Raw genomic sequence first — 22,510 nt, forward strand, 5'->3', positions numbered from 1 at the left:
CCGCGGGATCCCCACCCTGCCCTCCGAGGGATACTGTTCTGCTGGGACCTGTGTCCACACCCACATAATTGCAGCCCAGCACCCTTCCCGGAACCGTGCACACCTCCCCAAAAGAAAACTGTACAGAGAACGGCAACACGTCCAGTCATGCTCAGAGGAGCAATTTCAATCGCTGATGTTTTAAGGCAACAGACTGATAACTGGCACCTCATCAATACAGAGTTACTAACTTTCCAGCAGTGTCTCTAGTCCCTCTACAAGGATATACAGATATATATGCAGGAGCTATCTTAGGAGTTAAAAAGACGCTGTTCAGGGAAACAGGAGAAAGCAAAACGTTTGAGGAACGGTGGGGGGAACGTCCACCTTCTACTGCCACAATTTGTGTTTCAGTGATCAAGCCAAGGTTCTCAACCTTTCCAATCTATTAACCCCCTGCCTGAGGCTCTGGGCTGAACCCCAGCTGCACTTCCTGGCAATAAACAACCTGCCCAACTGTGATTCCTGTGTGCACCTGGCACCAGTGGAGATGGAGCCACCTGCCCAGCTGTGCTTCCTGTGTGTGCCCCTGACGACACAGGAGATGGGGACCACCTGCCCAGCTATATTCCCTCTGGGTGCACCTGAGACTAGTAGGATCCTGCAGCATGTGCCTATACTGACAGCTGCTGCATCACCTCCTGCTGTAAAAGCCCCCTTTCAGAGGTAACAGGACAATGGGGCAGGTTTTTTTCCTGGAGAAGTAAAGAACCTGAGAAATCCAGAGATTTGAGAAATCCAGGGGATTAGCAACACAAGTGACAAAGAAAAGGAGGCTGTGACATCTACACGACATGACATTTGGCAACACGAGAGTTTACTGGTATTCCCAGAACCACCTCACACTGCATGGCATTGACATGTTTCCCATGCTTGTTACCTTCGGATGACACATTCAGGTAACCTTGACTTGCTAGGTTGCAGGTGGAGAGAGACTCCTGGAGACCACCAGGTGGAGCCAAGCCTCCATTATCTCCTGCTTGCAGCACTTCTGCATGAAGCTAACGCCTCCAAATATGCGTAAGATTTACGAACAGCAGACAAACTCCATGACATCTTCTGAGAGGGAAGCTGTGCCATGTCAGGGGTTGAGACAGCAGCAGCAAAGGAGATCAGCATGAGTACTGGGGAGACGCAGCCAGGAAATCTCGGTGTGTGTAGCCCTGGGGTCTGAGGCCTCCAACTGTCCATGTGGCTCCCACAGCTCAAGTCCAGCGTGTGGTCATGACCCAGGGCAGGGCCACTCACAGAGCACAGTTCATCTCAAATATGATGGGGGTGCTGAATGATCCACCAACATACCGGAAGAGAATCGCCAGAACTCACGTGCAGAAGGCATGGATCAGACCACTCCCAGCAATACACACGCCCTCACCACCCTGCAGCTGCCTCCTCCCGCCCCCACACACAGCAGCCTCCTGGGACAACATCCTACTTGCCGGCCACAGCCTGGAGCCCCCAAAGCATGGAGGGGTTTAGCGAGCCACACAACATTCCCCCTTCACACCTGGGAAGTCAGCCCCTCACTGAAGTGGGTCCTGTACCCGCCAGCTGTGCATGATCAGAGGTGTGAGGTCATGGACCTGGTCACCCGCTGTGCACGATCAGAGGTGTGTAAGGTTCCAGACCTGGTCACCCGCTATGCACAATCAGAGGTGTGAGGTGATGGACCTGGCCACCCACTGTGTACGAATAGAGGTGTGTGTGATTAGCGACCTGGTCACCAGCTCTACACAATCAGAGCCATGCGAGGTTACAGACCTGGTCACCAGCTACACCCAATCAGAAGCTTTTGAGGTTAGGGACCTTGTCACCTGCTGTGTCCAATCAGAGCCAGGCAAGGTTACAGACCTAGTCACCAGCGGCGCCCAATCAGAAGTTTTCGAGGTTCCGAACCTGGTCACCCACTGTGCGGGAACAGAGGTGTGCGAGGTTAGGGTCCATGTGCGTGGTGATGGACCTGGTCACCAGCCAAGACACTTGACATTTCCAGGGTCATCCCGGCTTCCTTCAAAACTTGAAAAGTCTTTAGATATTTCCCAAAAGCTCATCCATCTTTGAAAATGATATGCGTGTGCACAGGTGATACCGATGACTGAAGATTGAAGGTTAGAGCATTCCAACCCTCTGCCCATGTCCCATTCCATCTGCGAAAACTTGAGCATAAACATCCCCCTCTCTGAAGCTCCCTGAACCCCGTGGCAGGCCTGGGACTCAGGTCCAGTGTCCTGTCAGTTACACTGAACAAAATGTAATTCAACACTGGCCATGTGCCCTATGCTTTAAACGTCTAAAAACCACATAGAAACCTCCCAAAGAACTACAATCTATGAAAGCTTTCATGGCTAGTATTTTAGGAAGACGGACCAGTCTTGATCGAAATCAAAGCCGACACTGCCCAAATTAACTCTGACCCCAGCTTCGTGCAAAAACAGCCATCGCCTGGCCGTCGGTGTGACCAGCAGCCTGGGCACAGACAGGACCAGCTCCGGTCCATCCCTGCACCTTAAGTGGGCTTCTGAGCTGCTGTCCATGACCAGTGATGGTGACACCCAGAGCAGCTTTCCAGGAAAGCAGTAAACCTTTCAGGTCCTCACCTCACGAGGATGGCCATGTATAAATCAACCGCCTTTGTTACTGCCCTGCCATTCCCAAAGAGGGAGTGGGTTAAACTTCTTCCTCCTCCACATGCCCAACAAAAGGCACACCTGCCCCAGCACGAGGCTCATCTACTTATTCCCGAGAAACTCACACAACCCACAGAGGCCGTGCACAATCAGAGGCCGCAATCAGAGACTGAGTACAATTGGAGATCACACACAATCAGAGGCTGCACAGAGACCACACACAATCAGAGACCACACACAGAGGCCACGCAGAGGCCAGAGGCCACAATCAGAGACCACACAAAATCAGAGGCTGCACAGACAACACAATCAGAGGCTGTGCATAATCACAGGCCACGCACAATCTCTGCAACCTCATCAGAAACTGTTTCTGACCATTCACCTGAGGCCACCAAGTTTAAATGAGAGGCCCAGGCTTTAAAAGACACAAGGAGTTCTCTGAAGGCAGACTCCATGCATTCCACTATCAGCACCATTTGTGCCTGTCACTGTCAGGAAGAACCACAACCACGTCTCGGTGCCCTTGCAGTGCAGGGCGCTGCGTTTCTCCCCCTTTCCAAGCCCGCGGCAGCTCCTGGCGACCCAGGGCCTCTGCTCAGCCAGGCGCCCCCAATGCCTTCCTCCCTCACCTCACAGGGGAGCTGTTGCAGCCGGGCTTTCTGGCTCATCACTCCAATTCAATCACTTACACCCTCATTCCAGGCTGAAGGTCTCTTCTGAAAATATCCAAATCTTACCCACGTCAGGCTCCATCTTTTCCCTAGAGCTGCTCCCCCCCTGCAGAGCAGCAACTCTGGTGCCCGTGCAGCCGGGGCCTGGGGGCAGATCCGTGGGTTCAGAGTGCCCAGCCCCTCAGCCCCTCTGTGAGTCCCCTTACTCCCTGCTCCCTGGCATTAATGCCCTCCATCCTCAATTTCCTGATAGGCAAAAGGGGGTTAATTTTAAGAGTGCTAACCGAATTGGATCACTTAACACCACGTCCGGCCCAGAACACCCTTTGATCAATGACAGGTATTGCTGCGCTGTTACCACTGCGCTGATTCCGGTTTTCCTGTGAGCCCTTTAGGCTCTTTGCCGTAAAGACCACTCAATGGTCCTGTCCAAGCCTGTCTGTGGCAGATGGACAGGCGAGTGGCCGATGCACACGTGTGATGCTGATGGGATCGTTCAAAGCTGGCCCCGCGTATTTTGGTCAACGTAAGGAAAACGCCGCCCGTGCTTGCTTGCTGTCGCCCTGCCGTATCCAGTAGGAGACGCTTAAAGGCAACTGCGCCACACCTACCTTCTTGGAAGGAGACGGCAAGACCAGATTGGCTGGAGCTGGGAAGTTGTGCGCTACAGATCAGGGCTGCATGACCCAGGGAAGGCATCACTCGAAATACCTGCTGGAGGGCGGCCAATCCGGCCCGACCGTCCACCTCCAGGGTCAGCCACGGGGCTCCTCTTGATGTGTCATCCTGATCACCCCTCACAGAGCAAATGAGCCTTTGACTTCAGCCTGTCCTAGGTACAATACCGACTCCCACCTCCCACGTCCTGAACCAGCCTGTCCCGGGGATTGCTGTGGACATAGAGGAGCAGGCCCAAGACATCTAGTGGCATTTCCTGGCAAGGACACTCACGATGCTTGACCGTAAAACTCAGGGTCAACTGGTTTTTCGGACAGACTGGAATTTACTTGTGGCACGCATGGCTTCTGATTGACCCAGGGATGGGCAAGGAGGCTGACGGAAAACCCATTGTGACTGCGCCAGGCATTCCTGCACACAACGACATCTTCAGACTCGGGCGGCGTCCTAGTCTTACAATCAAATCGAAGCCCACAGAAACGAGTGAGCTTGTCCAAGACCTGCAAAAAGTATGTGGACAGCTGGCATTCAACTAAGTCCTTCCCTGGATCCATCCATGCTGCTCCCGGCCCCTACTCCCACCACCCCGCCATAGCCCCCGATAGACACAGCAGGTCTGAACATCCGGCACCCCAAAAGCAGAGTAGGGAGCAGAGTCGGCTTCCGCAGGGGGAACTCACATGCAGCCCACTCCCCTTCTTGCCGAATGCCTGGGGACTCTATGCGCTAAGGTCTGCAGATGTGGCCTCACTCTGCGCCAGGAGATCCAGGTGGCAGGCAGCGTTTTGGAGAGTGCGCCTCTAGACAGGAGAGAGGCATCTGACAGGGCTCGTCGGCTGATCCATGAGACACAAGACACCTGAGAGAAGGGCCGACAAACCCCACAAAGTCGCTGCCCACGCTTTGGACAGGTCTTGCTGCAGACTGTGGCTCTCGTGAGGCGCGAGGAAGTTTCCCAGGGCAGGAGCTCTCGTTGCACAGCAAACGCGGCACAGGCGATGCAGCAGGGCGTACTTCAGCCCAGGGCTCAGGAACCACGGGGTGCAGCGCGGCCTGCAGCAAACCAGACACATCAGAAGCGAAACTCCCACCTTTTACATTCAGTGACATTAAACGGAGCGAGTTATCTGTAGCAATGATCCTCCTGGGGGACCCGTACAGCATGCATGACCACCAACACTGACCACAAGTACTTCCTAGATCCTGGGGGCTACCCCACTTTACATGCACGGTTCCATTCACAAATCTATGTGGGGCAGTTGTTAGCCCCAGCTTAGAGATGAGAAAAACGCTGCTGGAAAAGTTAAGTGAGAAAATCAGACTTCAGCACACCTGCCATCTCCAAGCCCCCTACTACTGTATGTCCTAGGGTCTCAAGGTTGGGTGTGCGGCATTTTAAGTGACTAATCGTAGGTGGTTTTCTTCTCTTCTACACTTGTTTAGCCTGTACGCGCAGGTACATGCTCTGCTGCAGGTGCACTGTCGTATGTGGACCAGCAACGCTCTTTTCTGCTTCGGGTTCTCGTCACTGCCTTCCGGAAAGCTCTCGCCTGCTTTACAGCCATGCCAGGTAGCCCTGGTCAGCTGCACAGTCAAATTCCTGCAGTGTCAGAGCTAAGTGCTGGCTGAGACTTTAACAGCGAAGACAGCGGAGTAATGGGGATAAACTGAACAAAACTGTATTGTAACGCAGATGTAGGTCTAGAAGCAAAAGAAGCTGACACCCCTAAGAGATCAGGCGACTGCGTCTCACTATGATGTTAATAGCAGCTTGCTGTTTCCAGTGCCTCCCTGTGCCAGGGTTTCCAGTCAGCGTTTGTGTTTAACTGCTCCTGGGCTACCTGATCAAACCTCTGCAGAGATCAGGCATATCTAAATTGACCCGGTATTTGACCATAGCAAAGTCATTAGCCTTCGAGATGCATTTGAAACATCAACTTGCGTTCTTCAAGAGGTTTAAGACACACATAAGTCTTTCTTGCCATGCTCAACACACACAGCCGGCTGTTTCTGAAGTCAGTGTTTCTGGAACAAAAGCCTTGGCCTGCCCCAGTGAACATTCACAATGAGCACACTGTCGCAAGGCTGCTTGGCCAACCAGCAGGGGGCAGGAGAGAGCCACAGGGGCCACGTGGGGTCTCTGCAAACCCCTCTCACTCCCTCAATCGAGGGCGGTGCCTCCTGCCAATCCAGCGGCTTCCTCCAAGGGGAAGAGGCCTCTTCAGCTGCCACCGCACTGATTTCAGGCGGCTCAGCCAATGGGGCAACAGATTCAACAGAGTTCCATGTTGTTAAAGGAAAACTTGTGTTACCAGGCAACCTTAGGGTCAGATTCAACGAAATATAACCAACAACATTGCTTCCAAAACAACATGCTACTAGTGTCTTATCCTTCAATGCTGCTTAAACACGGAAAAGTATGAGGAAAAAAGAACATGGCACTTACTTCTTAAAAAATAACCCCTCTTCCAGGTTCATTTTACCCATATCAGAAAGACTTAGAACTGTGGATTGCCTACAGGAACGCGGAGTGAGGGTGGATCCCCACGCTGACCCAGCCTCACCCCAGGTCAGTCATCCCCCCACCATGGGGTTCACACCTCTCCAGGCCCTGTCACCTCATGAAGGAAAGGTAGCGTCTCTGAGCTCTCTTCGCAGGAAGCACCCAAACACGAGCTAGAGACACAGACACACCCACAACTGCTTTGAAATCCTGAACATATTTAAGGACTTCATTATAAGTTTTTTAAAACGGTAAGAACAAAGTGAGCCTGGTTTTAACGTCTCAGCCACAATAACACCGTGTACATCTGTCTTTTACTGCTTGTTCCTTCTCCGGCAGCTGCTGCCTGGCTGGCCGACTGCAGAAGAACAGCCTCTGGTACTCCCAGGAAGCCCTCCGTAAAAGCGTGACCACCACGATCACGTCTCAGGACGCCGCACACGTTAGGGTCGCCCACAGACCGCCATTCCCACTGCCTAGAAGGCACTGAACGGGCCTCCTGCTCTTTGTCAATGTCAACCTTCCTAAGCTATGTTGTGTTGAAAATTTTTAACCGCAGTCCACACATACTTCTTTGTGTCTTGCTTTTATCGTAGAGGAATATTTTTATGGAAAATTAAGCTTGCAAAGTTGAAGGGTTTTCTGAAAGTCGACTCCTGGAAGGAAAAAAAATGGGCCAGATGTGGTGCTCACGCCTGTAATCCCAGCAGTTTTGTAGGTTGAGGCCAGGAGATTGCTTGAGCCCAGGAGCTCGAGACCAGCCTGGAAAACATGGCAAAACCTTGTCTCTACTAAAAATATCAAAAAAAAAAAAAAATAGCTGGGCGTGGTGACATGTGTCTAGTCCCAGCTACTCAGGAAGCTGAGGTGGGAGGATCACCTGAGCCCAGGAGGTGAAGGCTGCAGTCAGCCAAGATTTCCATCACTGCATTGCAGCTTGGGCGACAGAGTAAGACACCGTCTCGAAAAAACAGAAAGCAAGAACAACTGTATACATCATTATAGAAGGGAGCTGGCCGGGCGAGGTGGCTCACGCCTGTAATTCCAACACTTTGGGAGGTCGAGGTGGGCAGATCACCTCAGGTCAGGAGTTTGAGACCAGCCTGGCCAATATGGGAAAACCCCATCTCTAATAAAAATACAAAAATTAGCTGGGCATGGTGGTGGGTGCCTGTAATCCCAGCTACTGGGGAGGCTGAGGCAGGAGAATCACTTCAACCCAGGAGGCGGAAGTTGCAGTGGGCCGAGATTGCGCCACTGCACTCCAGCATGGGCAACAAGAGCGAGAGTCCACTTCAAGAAATAAAAATAAAAATGAAGGGAGCTAATGTTTTTCATTTAAGGGAAGGAAAAGAACATTCAGTATTTATACCTCTCACGCACACATCTGCAGTGGTGTCCTAAAGTATTCAATATACACACTCCTACAAATATAGCTCAAAACTACTCACCAAGTTACATGCTAAAAGCACATGCATTGTAAGAATGCTACATTATATTTTTTAAGCATCTGTATCCAATATTTTAGCATACTGGCAGTTTTCCCTTCAGGTGCTGTATGCCTAAATTATTACATGTTTAGTCATTCGTTTTAGAATTTATGACTTGCTTTAGGCGAAAAATATGTTTAAACATAAGCTACTAAATTAATGACTTAGGGGAAAAGTTACTAAGTTAACTTGGAAGTTAAACTTTGCAAACTGAATTTGTTGGACCTCATGCAAGCTAGACGATCAGTTTTTTAAATTGTTTGTTGTGTGTTTCCCTCGAGGATGGAAATCTCTTTACTCTCATCCACTGTGCACACTGCAGCCCCGCCTCTCCTCCACCGCGCCACACTGCAGCCTGCAATTCACCCTGTACCACGCTTTCCACACCTTACCTGAAAGTCACTAAGTATAACCAAGAAGGAAATGAAAAGCAGATAAATGACCTCCACCCCCACATTTAGCATGCAAATGTTAAAAGTTCATCAAAGTAAAACCAAAAACCCACGTTAGCTCACAATTGTAACTGGGAGAGTTATGTACATGGCAATTTGAAAAGTCTAGTTAAATAAAAACCTAATTGAGACTCTCAATAAATACAGTTTATACAAAAAGACATCTGCAAACATTGACAGTGAGGAGAGGACTTCACTCTACATCCAGCCTGTCCTGGAAGCCACGGCCAAATGCCAGGTTGTATGGATCCGAAAAGCAGAGAAAAACAAGTGTTGAAATGTGTACAGTCTCAGCAATGTACAGATTCGATGTAGGATGCTCAGAAACCTTGAATTTTCAATCAGAAAACAACAATATGAACAAGTTTCCCAGCAGTGCCCACCTTCTGCCTACGGCACGTGTAACAGGAACGCTGGCCACCTCCGGGGGGACAGAGGCTTCCTGGTCACATTCGCTCTGGCAGCCGCACAGCTGGCCCACCACAAACACCTGGCTAATACTGAAGAACCACTCGCTCCCTGGGCTTTGCTCACTCTAGCCGGGAGAGCATATTTACAGAGTACTTTATCAACTGAGTCCTCGTTCAATGCGTCAAGCTTGTAGAAGGCAGGGCAACCCCATTCCTGGCCCAATTAAGTGAACTGAGCAGAGCAACTGCCCCCAGTTGGACGGCACTCAGTCACGACAGCAGGAGCCACTGTTCACAGGGCGCTGGCTTCGTGCCGGGAACAGTTTCAAGCGTCTTTTCTCTGTCCGAGGAATATGCACTGCAACCCTGTGGGGCCGTTTGCAACGTCCACCAGAGTTCTGAGGCAGCCAAGTCCAGGCTGTCTGTGGGCCTCGCCACGTGGCCGTCCACATCCCCTGCAGACCAGACCTCACTACAGGGACTGCGGGTTCCAGGGCTGCCTTGAGGCACATGCTCCCTTCGCCACCTCCTCCTGGCCCCTGACATCAACCCTCACCACTGCTGCCAACACTTGATTTTCTCATGGCTCCTGAGGGGCCTGTTCTGCTCTTCCCTGCTCCCTGCGTCCGGCTTGGAGGGTGCCCACATCAACGCCAATGCCAAAGCTCACGTAATCACCAACCCTTCCACGGGGCTTGATGCCTAGGAGTCTCAATATCAGAAAGTCAGATTCCTGTGCTTGTTGGAGAATTGCTTCCCATTGTAGAAGTGAAGGAGATAAAATTCTAGGTGCCTGCAATAACATCATTTCCACAACGAAGCCACTTCTGTAGCACAAAACAAACAAAAAAAAAGCTTTTTTAAAAACTTCTTTTATATAAGCTAAATACAATTTAATTTTTACATCCACGTTCTCATCAGCTCCCACCTGGCGAGCAGGCAAATAGTAATTTTCAAAGAAACAAATTGTTCCATAAATTTAACACTTAGCATTTTCACTATTAAGCAAGAATTATCCCAAAAATACACCTTCAAAAATTGATTGTCACACAGTGAAATAGCACTTAATGCAAAGGAATTTTCTTTTCAGGTTTCTGTTCTGGAAAAGAAAAAAAAAAGATTTCTGGCAAAGAGATAAACACTAATTATGTCATAATCCAAAATGTCTCCGGGAAAAATAATGTCATCCAATTAGTTCTTTGAAGTGTTACAAATACAGCTGAGTTTTAATAGTAATTTGTCCATAATTATCAAAAGAATCTTTTAAAATCTTAATACTGAAAGAATAACCATAAACGGATATAAAACACAAAGCAGAAGGGTTAAAATTTTGAGGTAGATTTTGGCCCATATTTTTAACATATGCATAGTGATTTACCTAGCTGAAGCTTATCCCTCTCCTCCTAGGCTCTTCAAGACTGATTTTCAAACATAGACTGGCTTTTGGTACATGAAGGCAGCTTTAAAAGACGTCAGGATCAGGCCGGGCACAGTGGCTCAAGCCTGTAATCCCAGCATTTTAGGAGGCCAAGGTGGGCCGATCACTTGAGGCAAGGAGTTTGAGACCACCCTGGACAATATGGCAAAACCCAGCCTGTATTAAACATTTTTGTAATTAGCCAAGTGTGGTGACTCACATCTATAATCCCAGCTACTTGGGAGGCTGAGGCAGGGAGAACAGCTTGAACTCAGGAGGCGGAGGTTGCAAGTGAGCCAAGATCGCACCACTGCACTCCAGCTTGGGCAACAAAGTGAGACGGTCTCAAACAAGAACTTAGCCCTCAGGAAAAGCGTTGAGCACCACCCACCCCAACCAACCCAAGGAAACACATGGCAATCGTTATCATCTGATTTTGACACAATAAAGTTCTATTCTCCTCTTTAAACACAATGGTAAACACCTGCCGTCAGTCCACAGAAACTGCCAGGACCCAGTAACACTGGACTAGCAAGATTAATGGGCCACGTATGCAGGGTTCAGCTGCAGAAAGTGAAGACACCAAGAATGGTGTGTGCTCAAACCAGATTCCTTGCTTTCGGGGTGGAGGGGCTTCCCGGGAAGATCTAGTCCAGCGGGATGGTTTCCACTTCCACCGAGAGGAGGAAACAGAGGGTTTCCTGAGGGCACTGACAGGACTTGGGTCTCTGCCCCTTTGTCCTCTGTCCTATTATGGGATGAGGGTGGGCTGAAGGCAGGTTCTCCCTACATCTTCCGGGCAGGAGAGATGGAGCTGACAAGTGGACGATGGCTTTTCCAAAACATTCTCATGTTTATAACCTGTTATCAACCTGTTTTCCCTGGAGATCAGTGAAGCAGCATCATTGATTCTCTTCCATTAGGGACAACCCGGTGTTACGGGAGGCAGGAGACAGCATGCAAGCTGGGTCAGCGTCTGTGCTGTTCTGAGTCAGTCACTTGTGTCTGATCCTCAGCGTGCTCGTCTATCAAATGCGCGGCCCCACAGACCCAGTGACTTTCAACCAGAGTTCCATGGAGGTTGCCCAAGGACAGGGAGGGGGAAGAGGAGGGAGGCGGGGGGAAGAGGGGGAAGAGGGGGAAGAGGAGGAAGTGGAGGGAGGGGGAAGAGGGGGAAGTGGAGGGAGGGGGAAGAGGAGGAAGTGGAGGGAGGGGGAAGAGGAGGAAGAGGAGGGAGGGGGAAGAGGAGGAAGAGGAGGGAGGGGGAAGAGGAGGAAGAGGAGGGAGGGGGAAGAGGAGGAAGAGGAGGGAGGGGGAAGAGGAGGAAGAGGAGGGAGGGGGAAGAGGAGGAAGAGGAGGGAGGGGGAAGAGGAGGAAGAGGAGGGAGGGGGAAGAGGAGGAAGAGGAGGGAGGGGGAAGACGAAGAGAAGGGGGGAAGACGAAGAGAAGGGGGGAAGACGAAGAGAAGGGAAGAAGACGAAGAGAAGGGAAGAAGACGAAGAGAAGGGAAGAGGAAGAGAAGGGAAGAGGAAGAAGAGGGAGGAGGAAGGGGAGGAAGGAAGAGAGGAAGGGGAGGAAGGAAGAGAGGAAGGGGAGGAAGGAAGAAGGGAAGGGGAAGGAAGAAGGGAAGGGGAAGGAAGAAGTGGAAGGGGCGGAAGTGGAAGGGGCGGAAGGGGAGGGGGCGGAAGAGGAGTGTGGAGGGAGCAGTGTGCAGGGAGGAGTAGAAGGGGGGTTCTCTGAGGAGGAGGACCAAGTTTCTGAGGTGTCTTGGAGTCAGAGTTGGCAGTGGCTTGGGCTCTAGGCCCTCTCTTGCATAGTTTTAGGCTTTAACTATTTGTATTTGTGGACTCTTTAAAAGATTTAATTTGAAGAAAACCGGAGTTGGGGATACCTTGCTTCTAAAACACAATTTCTCAAGCCTGAGACTAAGTGCTAGGAATTGCTCATTCTGTTACCATCATTTCCTCCTATTTAAAATCAGCTGCACACCCCCAATCTCCCTTCAGTGTAAACACCACCTTTTCCGAGGATCTCAAACGGCAGAGCGAGCAGCCCGTGACCCCGGCCGTGGGCACGAGGAGCGAAGAGCAGACGTGTGGTGAGGGCTACGGACGACATGAGAGGCAGAAGCCCGGCACCTCCCTGCACGGGCTGTGCTCCTCCAGGCCTAAAGGACACCCTCGCCTCGGGTGAACAAGCAGCACAAACTATCAACACTTATTCCAAAAGAATAGGAAGAAAATTCAAACGAAGTTAACACAGTTATGCCAACACAACGCTGCAGCAGCCCAGAAACAAGAGGACCAGTGAGCCTGAGGTGGGTGGTTCCAATAGCGGGACAGTGACGTTGGCATTAGGGCTTTTTGACAAAAAAAAAAAAAAAAAAAAAGACACAAAAGGTAACATGGGACACCCATTATTTTCTGCCAGTGGAAAGACACCCACAGGCCCCCAGATGCCAACGGCCCCCTGGGAACGAGCTCACGCAGCGCCTCGGGTCTTCACACAAGTCGGCACGTGGTGTCCTCAGCAACCCCGCCCATGACACACACACCACACTTGACTCCCTTACCTGAGGGTCCAGGCGAATGGCAGGAAGTTCTCGGAGGACCGGACATCCTGTGAGGGCACTGCACAACTATGCACCTCAGAGGGGCCCCCGGGCAGGTGCTCTCTCTCCAAAGGATGAGCCGGATCCTGACCACACGCAGATCGCGCTGGCCTCCAAGCGGAGCGCCAACATCTCACGTCCAAAGGGATGCGCAGGTGCCTGCTGCGCGTGGAGCCCAAGCCCCTCCCAGAGCTCAGGACGAATCCAGTGTCCAGGCCTGGGGCCGTCACCAGCCAGGAGAGGCGTCCGGGTCACTTCCCAGCGATGGCAATGGGAAGTAACAACTCAGGCCCATCAGGGGCTTCCTCACTATGCGGGTGTTAGAAGTAGAGACAGAGGTTCAGGTCTAATGCCACAAACATCAACGGATCCCATGGAAATGCGGGCGCAGCCCCTCCATCCCAACAGCACGCCTGGCTGCTCCATTCTGCTCCCACACACACGTCCCCACCCAGCCAAGCCCCTTCTCCTTTTCCCCACTGGATTCATCAAATCACACCTCACTGTCCTTGGCAAATGTACCATTAATTTACTTACTGCCCAGTAGAAAAGCACACTTCTAGTTAACATGACACTCCCGCTATAATAGATCAAGCCACTCAGGCAATGGTGTTTCGTTACAGCAGCCTGAGCTACCTGAGATGACGATGCTCACCGTCCTACAGAAACGGCTACTCCCCTCTCCCAGAAAGAGGGGCTTAATTAAAATCCCTGTCTCTCCTCGCGGCCACCACAGATCTCACTCCCCCACCCCGTAAGCCAGCAGTTGCTAGGATTAAAGGAAACAGAGGATCGTTTTAGACCAGACCATCCATGTCGGTCCGAAGCCTGTAACTTTGCCCACTTCCATGGCGGCTATGTCACCGCATGCCCCATGCCAGCTCTGTGTGTGCACTGTGTAACAGGCTCTACACAGACTCCTCTAGCTGCCATCTAGCACAGCCATTTCCCCTTCTCCTTTGCAGGTTGTCCTTCGATATGCAACCCCCAACCTTTCTGCAACCCAAGGCCTTCCGATCCTGGCATTCGGGGTGAGCTCAGCCATGTACTGGAGTCCTTGACTCAGGTAACCCAGGCCAAAGGCGTTGGCACCAACGATCTACTGGCTGTGGGGTCTGCACAGTCACTAGCTGCCCCAGCCACATCAGGGCCCGGGAGGGGAAGCAGAGGAAGCTGTGAAACTTCCAACAGTCATACGGGAACAGGGGCCCCTGGAATGAGGAGGATGCCATGGAAGGAAATTCAGAGAAAGAAAGAGCCCCAAGGCTGGATGGGTCATGCCCAAAGCCTGCAATGCTGAATTTTCTAGGTTTCTGAACTCAATCACTGACCCACACAGCACGTGTTTCCTGAGTGCTGACCCCGCATGGCATTGGATATGGCAATAAAGTAGGACCCCCACTTCCCCCTTCCCCGACACATACACAGGGCCTCCGTCCTTATGGGAAATCAGGCCTGGGCGCCCAGCTGGCACCGTGAGCCTGGGAAGGGGACCGATTCAGACGGACAGTGGGTGCAGCCTTGCCAAAGCCCAGCAGTCACCTGCACTGCCACAGCCAGGCTGAGTCCGGATCAGCCGCACAGAAACCTGACCCTCTCAAGGGCACGCCTGAGCTCATTAGGGACAGACACCGTCTCTTGCTTATCTCCAACACTTTCTCTGCATGTCTACTTACACACGGATGACACAGTCTCGGAAGCACAGTTATGATTCTGGAGACAGATCCCAGGCCTCCCCCTGCTCCTCTTCGTGGTGCCATTGATGGGGAGGGACCGGTATGGCCGCGAGACCACACACCCACAGTCACCCTGCCACGGAGACGCGGGCCTTCGACGGCTACTTCTGCCAAAGAACCCTGCTGCGTCTTGGAGCACACCATGGTGGACGGGAAGCTCCACCCGGAGAAACAGCGATACTTCTCCCCAGAGCCAACGGAGGGCACCCCCCACCCTGCATTCAGCAGATTACTTACATTCTGGAAAACATCTGAATGAATGGGGAACACTAAAATGAAAAGGTCACGCTAGAAAGGTTAGAAGTCTGTGTGAAGTCTCAGGAGGTCCAAAGATTTCTGAACCAAGACCGCTGTGGTCAACAAGCTTACAGGGAAAGTTTCCACATGGGCCTTCAACAACCAACGCTCAGCAGGGAGGAGCCACGTTCTGCGCAGAACCTCAGAACCAGAACGTCGGACACCACAAAGTCACAACAGAGCCAACAGCAACTGAAATACAGCGCTCTCCTAAGATGTGTGCGTTACCTGCAGAAAGTCACTACACATTAAGACGGGGGAAGAAAAGGATAAGGTTAGAAACAAATTTGAAGTAATTTCTGCATACTAAAAATTTCTACATCCACTGGCTTTCTTTCTGGGAGTAACAACTTTTACATGAGATGCACATCCCAGTTGGAAGGAGTTTGGGTTTTCCGTGGGCAGAGACAAGGGCTCTCCAAGAAATGTGAACCTTTTCTCAATCACTGAGCCGCGTACCCTGAGGCCACCCTGGCCTCCCTGATCACCTCCCTACTCTGCCTCCAGCCAGCTCCTTCCAGCACTCACCCTGCTGCTCCCAGAGCCTGCACTGGCCCAGGATCTCCTCTTCTACTGCTGTCAATCTTCCATTTTAGGGCAAATAAGTTGGAGACTAGAAAGTTATAAGACCCCTTGACTGTTTAAAAATTTGTCTTCTCAGAAAACAAAGAATACTAATTCTACTTTTATGGTTTAATGTGTTGCCGCCATCTGCATGTCGATGGATATGTGTTTTTATATATATTTTACTCAATATTTATAAAAGCATGCACTGTTGGCTACATTCAGTTTAATTATATTTGATGTAAGAAGATTTAATTTCAGTGAATTCAGGCACTCAAAATTTAAGCCTTCTGACATCTATTAATGAAATGGAAAAATGACAGGTAGATACTACAAAAATCAAGAAGTGTTTAATATAAATCCTGGACTTTTAGATATTTCCACAAATGTAATGTATACATTAGTACACGACTTTGAGCATTTTTACAACTCTCTGAACTCAAATTCTATTCTTAACTTTTATTGGTAAATCGACATCCATATGTGATTTTAAGCAGCTCAAACATCAGCTCTTAAAAACAACCAGAAATGCTGCGGGCAAATCCCACCGAGCAGCAAATAACGGAACTGCACCCAACAACCCAGGTACCTCCCCTGAGGCATCTGGAACTTGAGGATTACGAGCAGCCTTTGGTTTCTGAGGTGCCCAAGAGTGGGGACTCCCAACTCCCCAAGCCTAAGAAGGCCTCAGCGATAAGGACAACTGATCAAAAAGTCATCCCTGCCGGCTCCCTGCCATGGGCTCCTCCTTGCCTGCCCTCAGCCACGTGCTTACAAGATCTCACTTCCTCTCTGTCCCGCAAAGCCTGACTCCTGAGATTCCAAGCCCTACTGCTTTCTGGGATGTGGCCATGGACGTCAACTGCACCTGTAAGGGGAGAAGCTGGTCAGGATACAGGATCCTGGCCATCCTGGCAGCGCTCAAGCTGATACTGTCACTTTGTAGTGAGTTACTTAATGCAAAGGTTTAACTTTGAATAATTTAGATATGTGTATTCCAACAGGGAAATTCTGAACGTAGAACACAGGCCACACCCTCACACAGATACTGTCTGGCCAGTACTCTTTTGTTTGCCTTTTCAATAGACGTTTTTAAAAGCAATTTTCGGTTCATAGCAAAATCAAGAGGAAAGTACAGAGAGTCCTCACGTATCTCCTTTCCCAGCACAGGCACAGCCTCCATCATTCTCCTGCCCTCGGCGGACCAGCATGTCTGTATGACCGACAGACCCACATCAACATGGTACCACCACCCACAGTCCACAGCTCACACGAGGACTCGGCCTGCTGCTGCTCACTCTGTGGGTTTCACAGACGTGGAACGGCATGGATCCCCCATGAAAGCCCCACCTGGAGTTGTTTCCCACCCTACACATCCCCTATGCTCCTCCCATTCATCTCTCCCTTCCCCAACCCCTGGCAGCTGCTGACTGTTTTACTGTCTCCACAGCTTTGCCTTTTACAGACTGTGCTGTGGTTGGACTCGGATAGCAGGCAGCCTGTCCAGATTGGAGTCTCACTTAGCAACATGTGTTTAAGATCCTTCCGTGTCTTTTCATGGCTTAGGGGTCCAGTTCTTTTCAGTGCTGAATAATATCCCAGTATCTGACATACCACAGTTTATCCATTCACCTACTGAAGGGTATCTTGGTTGCTTTCTAGTTTTGGCAATTACAAAGCTGCTGTCAACATCTGTGTGCACATTTCTGCATGGAAGTAAACTTTCAGCTCCTCCGAGTAAACGTCCAGGACTGTGATTGCTCCTGTGGTCGGAGAGCTTAGTTCCAAGGAAAACCACCACGCTGCCTCCCACAGCCGCTGCCCCACTTCCCCCAGTGATGAGGGAGGGTCCTGATGCTCACACACCCACCAGCATGTGGTGGTGTCGGAGTTCGCATTTTGGTCAGGCTGATGGGTGTACTCTGACGCCTCACCCTATGACATAAGACGTGGGCCATCTGTTCATGTGTAGATTTGCCATCTGTATATCTTCCTTGTCGGGGTATCTGTCCAGGTCTTTGGTCCATTTTTAATCAGGTTATTCATTTTCTTGTTGAGTTTTGAGAGTTCCTTGCACGGTTTGGATAACAGCCTTTATCAGATGAGTGTTTTACAGATATGTTCTCCGCGTCTGTGGCCTGCCCTCTCATGCTCCTGGGACACTATGTTTTTTATTATTAAAAACACTTTAGACAGAAGATGGACCTCCCAGCCCACCACGGTTCTTATTTTGGCCGTGGTCACCACCCTCCCAGCCCTAGTTCTCACCTTTCCACGATCTGCTGGTCCTATGGGTGTCAATCCATACTAAGTCCCTAACATATCTCCAATGATGACGACGTACAAGCAGGCAGTTTGCAGGTAGGAAGGAGCTGATGGAGGCCAGAGCAGAGTGTGAAGGCCAGTGGATTCATCCCTCGGGGACTGGCAGGCCTCTCAGATGTCCCCCTGGGTCACCTCCCAAATGAAGTACCTGCTTTGGCCGTGGGCAGGAAGCAGGACCTGGCCCAGATCTCAGCATATTTGACCTGGCACGGCATTTACAGGTGAGCCTCTGTAACCAGAAACTCTATTCTCTGGGGAGAATGCATTTTCATTATCAAGGCTTTTAGGCTTTTAATTAAGAAACCAAAGAGCAGTGCCTGGAGTGAGGATGCAGGGACTCTGGGTGACCCACACGCTCATTTCCACCTGGCACAAAGGACCCTGGAGTGAGGGTGCAGTGCCTGCTCTGAGTCACCAGCACACTCATCATTTCTACATAAAGAACCCTGTGAGTCTGTCCCAGGGCTTTTTAGCCTACACCTAAAAATTCACAGCTCAGGAAACCCTAATCATTTTAGGAACCTGAGGGGTGGGCCAAGGGGATCTCACAGAGTTTGGTGCTGGCTGTGGGATCAGCAAAGGGCGACTGGGGCTTCCCGCAAGCACTTCCGGGAGGCCACGCACTGGTCCAAGGCTGGTTCCGCCTGCTATCCTCGGTTCTCATGCCCAGTCGTGAGGGGAGCCCCCTGCTTCAGGAGCAGTCCCTGGCTCCAGGCCCTAACGTCCATGTCCAGGCCCCTGGTAGGGCAGCTTCTACCCCAGGGAGGCTGGGACTGGAGATAACCTGGAGCTCTAGGCAATCCTGGCAACCACGTGCTTCCTGAAGTGACTGCAGACAAACTCCTGCTTCCAAAACGTGGCACGGGCTGTGTGAGGCCTGGAACGCGGGAGGCGCGTTTCTCAGGGTCCCCGCTCACATACAAAAGCAAGACTAAGAGCAGGTAACTTATTTAATTACCCTCTCATGGTTATCAAGTCAAGTCATAGTCGCTTAGACCTGTGTGTGACTAGAAGTATACACATTATGCAAGTGTATGTAAATGTGAATACAGACACGCTTATTTTTTTATATATACCTTACGTATATGTATACACGTGCATATGTATAAAACATGGATGAAAAAACCATAGTTAATATTTCAAATCTCAGTCACAAAGATCTCAGAAGCAAATTATTATCCTTAAATTCTAAACAAAGACGTAACATTTTACATTCTTACAAACAAAACATTCTCTATTAGCATTTTATTTTAAAAACTAAGAATGCATTGCACTCTCTCAATCTCTATTTTTAACTCAGCTCACAAAGGTCCCTATACAAAGGCCTCTGTACCGCGGCAAGGATGGCGGTGGTCACACCTGTGTCCATTTATCCTCCCTGCATCTAGCTTCTCTTCCTGAGGCAACAGCACCTCTGAAGTCACAGTCTGGCCTCCCAACTCTCCCCGCTCCCGGGCTTCTTGGCGTGTAGCTCTGCTGCACACACCTCAGCAAACACTGCTGATTAGCCAGCATCACCCAAAAATCTCTTAACCTTGATTCTGGCTGCTTTTGTAATTTGTAATATTTGTTCTTCTGGTGTCATTTGAGGAACAACACATTATAAAACTAGAGAAGATGTGGTTTTTATTCTCTCCTTTCTACTTGCAACCTTGAAAATTCAAGTAGCAGCAAGGGTTTGTTGAAAGTAACTTCCACCAAATAGAACCTATTCCAAATGTACTACAGAGCGTCAAATAACCACATAGATGTAAAATAGACATGCAGACACAGATAACAAATCCAATAGTTAAACCAAATTGAGAAATGCTTGCCAGTTTGATAGGACTTCTAAAACTTGACATAAGTGTTGGCTAAGAGATACAAGATATTATGAGATGAGTGAGATGCTTGGCCTAGAACCACAGGCTCTCTCCTCTTTACAGCAGAAAATCCATAAGGAAGTCAAATCTGAAAGAACCAGGTACCGTTGAACGGCATACTCAGCCATGCTTCCCCATCCCTGGGCCAGCTGCGGTGAGTGCAGCCAGTGCTTCACCAACATCCTTTACCCTTTACTCCCAGGCTCCCTGCCATTATGTAGATTAGGTAAATCATGGCCACTCTCACCTTAAGCCTCCCCCGCCAGCATGGCAATCACCCATTCCCAACCACAACAAGGACAGCCGTGTCCCTGGGAATGCAGAGCAGGGGTCGGTAAGGAACCTGGATCCCTAAATACCTCATGGAGCAGTCACTAGCCTGGAACATCCTCCCTAATGGGTTTGCAAGAGAGAAAAACTCCTTGGTTCCTCAAGCAACAATATTACAGAGTCTCAGGTCACAGCATCCTTACCTACCCTCGTCAGGAACCGTTTATGCTCATCAAGACATGAGAACAAAACTGCAGTGGCACAGTCACACTCACCCAGAATGCAGACCACCTGCTGTTCACATTCATGAGTTGTGAGCCAGCCACGTGGCCTGGACAGCTCACTTAGCCACTGAAATTACATCATCTAAGATTTTGTGGCAGTTACTTTGATAAATTATCCCTCCTGCTATGAAGAGTAAGGTTTGGCTTTTTTTTTTTTTTTTTTTTTTTTTTTTGAGTCGGAGTCTCCTGTGTCACCCAGGCCAGAGTGCAGTATTACAATCATGGCTTATCGCGGCCTTGACCTTCTGGCTCAAGCAATCCTCCCGCCTCAGCCTTCCAAGTAGCTGGGACCCACAGGCGAGTTTGATTTCTTTGCTAAGGAATTCCTAATTCACCTTGCAGCGGGCCTGTCAGGGCCATATGCCCGGACATCCACCTTGCCGACCGGCCCTGTGGTCTCTAAGGTGGATGCACTCCGGTTGCCCGGGCTCTGCACGCGATGCTGAGTCTCCAAGTCTGCCGCTGTATAAGGGACTGACAGCCCTGAGCGTTTCGACGTGCCACCGTGAGCTGGGCTTTATTCCACAGGGCGACTCTGCTTCCCGTGACGAGATGCAGCATGTGAGCACAGATCAAAGGGTATCAGCAACTAACCCATTCCCCAGGTGCTAAGCAGAGGACCAAGAGTTTAGTTCCTTACTTACTTGCTCCGAGCTTGATTCAAAACAGCTTTCTGGGATCCTGGGGACAAACATCTCTAACTGGTGAGAATTCTGGCTTTAGTAACGGAAGAATCACCTAAAGCCCATTTTGTAACTGCTGTTCTCATCAGCACTTGAGGTCGAAGGGTAAAATAAAAGGGGAGCCAAGATCTTGACACCCCAGTTTGCACAAGGCTAAGCAGCGTGCTTGAGGGGGTGAAAGGAGTAGGATTTTTAAAGTGCTGAGTTTTAAAAACATGGCTGTAGGCTGGGTGCACTGCCTCATATATATAAGCCCAGCACTTTGGGAGGCCGAGGTGGGAGAATTGCTTGAGGCCACGAGTTCAAGACTAGCTTGAGTAACACAGCAACACTCTATCTCTTTAAAAAGAAAAAAAAGTTATTAAAATAGTAATAAAAAGGTTAATACAATAAATTACTGTATCAACATGGCACCCCCTGCTTTCAGACGAGGTGCACTCTCTGTGGCTACGATGAGGTCCGGAGAGAAATGTAACCGGCATCATAGGGAAGGTGGACCCCAAAGCTCCACGGCACTACTCCTATACAGTCTGTTAACCAGCATGAAGTCTCCTCCATAATCCGAAGCCCCACCCTGGGACCCTGCCGGCAGCCCCAACTGGACAGAATGGCCTCGTGAATGTCCCTTGCTGCCACAAGCTGCAGACCCTGAGCCAGTCCTGGCTGTGACTGAGGCTGCGCATAAACGTCTGCGCCCAACAGCTCACCTTTGTACATGACATGTCCAGTCCACCTCATTTCAAATGTTACGCTTGCCCCAGGGCGAACATGGATGTTACAGGTTAACTCACTGCATGTGTGCTAGACTTTCCCTATAAGTGTTCAGACATTGCACGAACCAGATGAACAAACCCCACTTTCCCTGTAAACATTCCGACATTCCATGAGCCCGATGAACACACACAGCCAACAAACCCCGGAACGTGTAACGCCGCGGCCTCCTCCCCTCCTGAGGGGCACGTGCTTACAGCTCCCCCGAGACCACATTTCCCAAAGCACAGAGTGTTACTCGGAAAAGAAAACCTCCTTTTTCCTTCCTCTGTACATCTCGTGGTCATGTTAACAACTATTGCTACAAATGCAGAGAAACGAGGTATCATCTGTGCCGGTCACCGAATTCCTAGCACCAAAGCTTCAGGGTTCAGGTGAAGTTTCTATCCCCCTAAAGCCAACTCTGGAGATGAAGGCCGAACTGGGGAAAGGCTGTGTCACCGCAAATCCACACCACGGGGCCCTCTGCAGTTGTGTGTAAGGAACTCTTGGCCTGTCCTGGGGTTTGGGGAGATCAGGATGCAAGCAGATACTGTACGCTCTGCCACGGGACCGTGAAGTCTGCGAAACCTCAGAGGAACACAGAGACAAATGGCTGCACGAGTCCCACAGGCCGAGTCTCAATGGGCACCAGTGTCAAGAACACAGACACGCCAGGAGGGAGGGGCAGCTGATGCAGGCAACGCCTGCAACCCCAGCACGCGGCAGCGTACGAGAGGGGGGGGTCTCTGGCCAGGCTCCACCACAACTGCCATATTCTGTAGCAAAATTTTAATCATAGGTTGTAACTAGTTATAACTCTAACTTGTTTTACAGATAA

General features: G+C 50.4%; 1 long non-coding RNA gene across 1 annotated transcript; it reads right to left on the bottom strand.

The window, feature by feature from the left end:
• Window positions 1–7,833: 7,833 nt before the first annotated feature.
• Window positions 7,834–9,970, bottom strand: LOC114675840 (uncharacterized). The gene is made up of 2 exons (XR_003726687.2): window positions 9,900–9,970; window positions 7,834–9,697 (listed from the first exon to the last, which is right to left on the bottom strand). It is a non-coding gene; the product is annotated as an uncharacterized LOC114675840 (long non-coding RNA).
• Between the last annotated feature and the right edge of the window lie 12,540 nt (window positions 9,971–22,510).

This window comes from Macaca mulatta, chromosome 13, assembly GCF_049350105.2.
Source record: "Macaca mulatta isolate MMU2019108-1 chromosome 13, T2T-MMU8v2.0, whole genome shotgun sequence".
In the NCBI taxonomy this organism is placed as follows: domain Eukaryota; kingdom Metazoa; phylum Chordata; class Mammalia; order Primates; family Cercopithecidae; genus Macaca; species Macaca mulatta.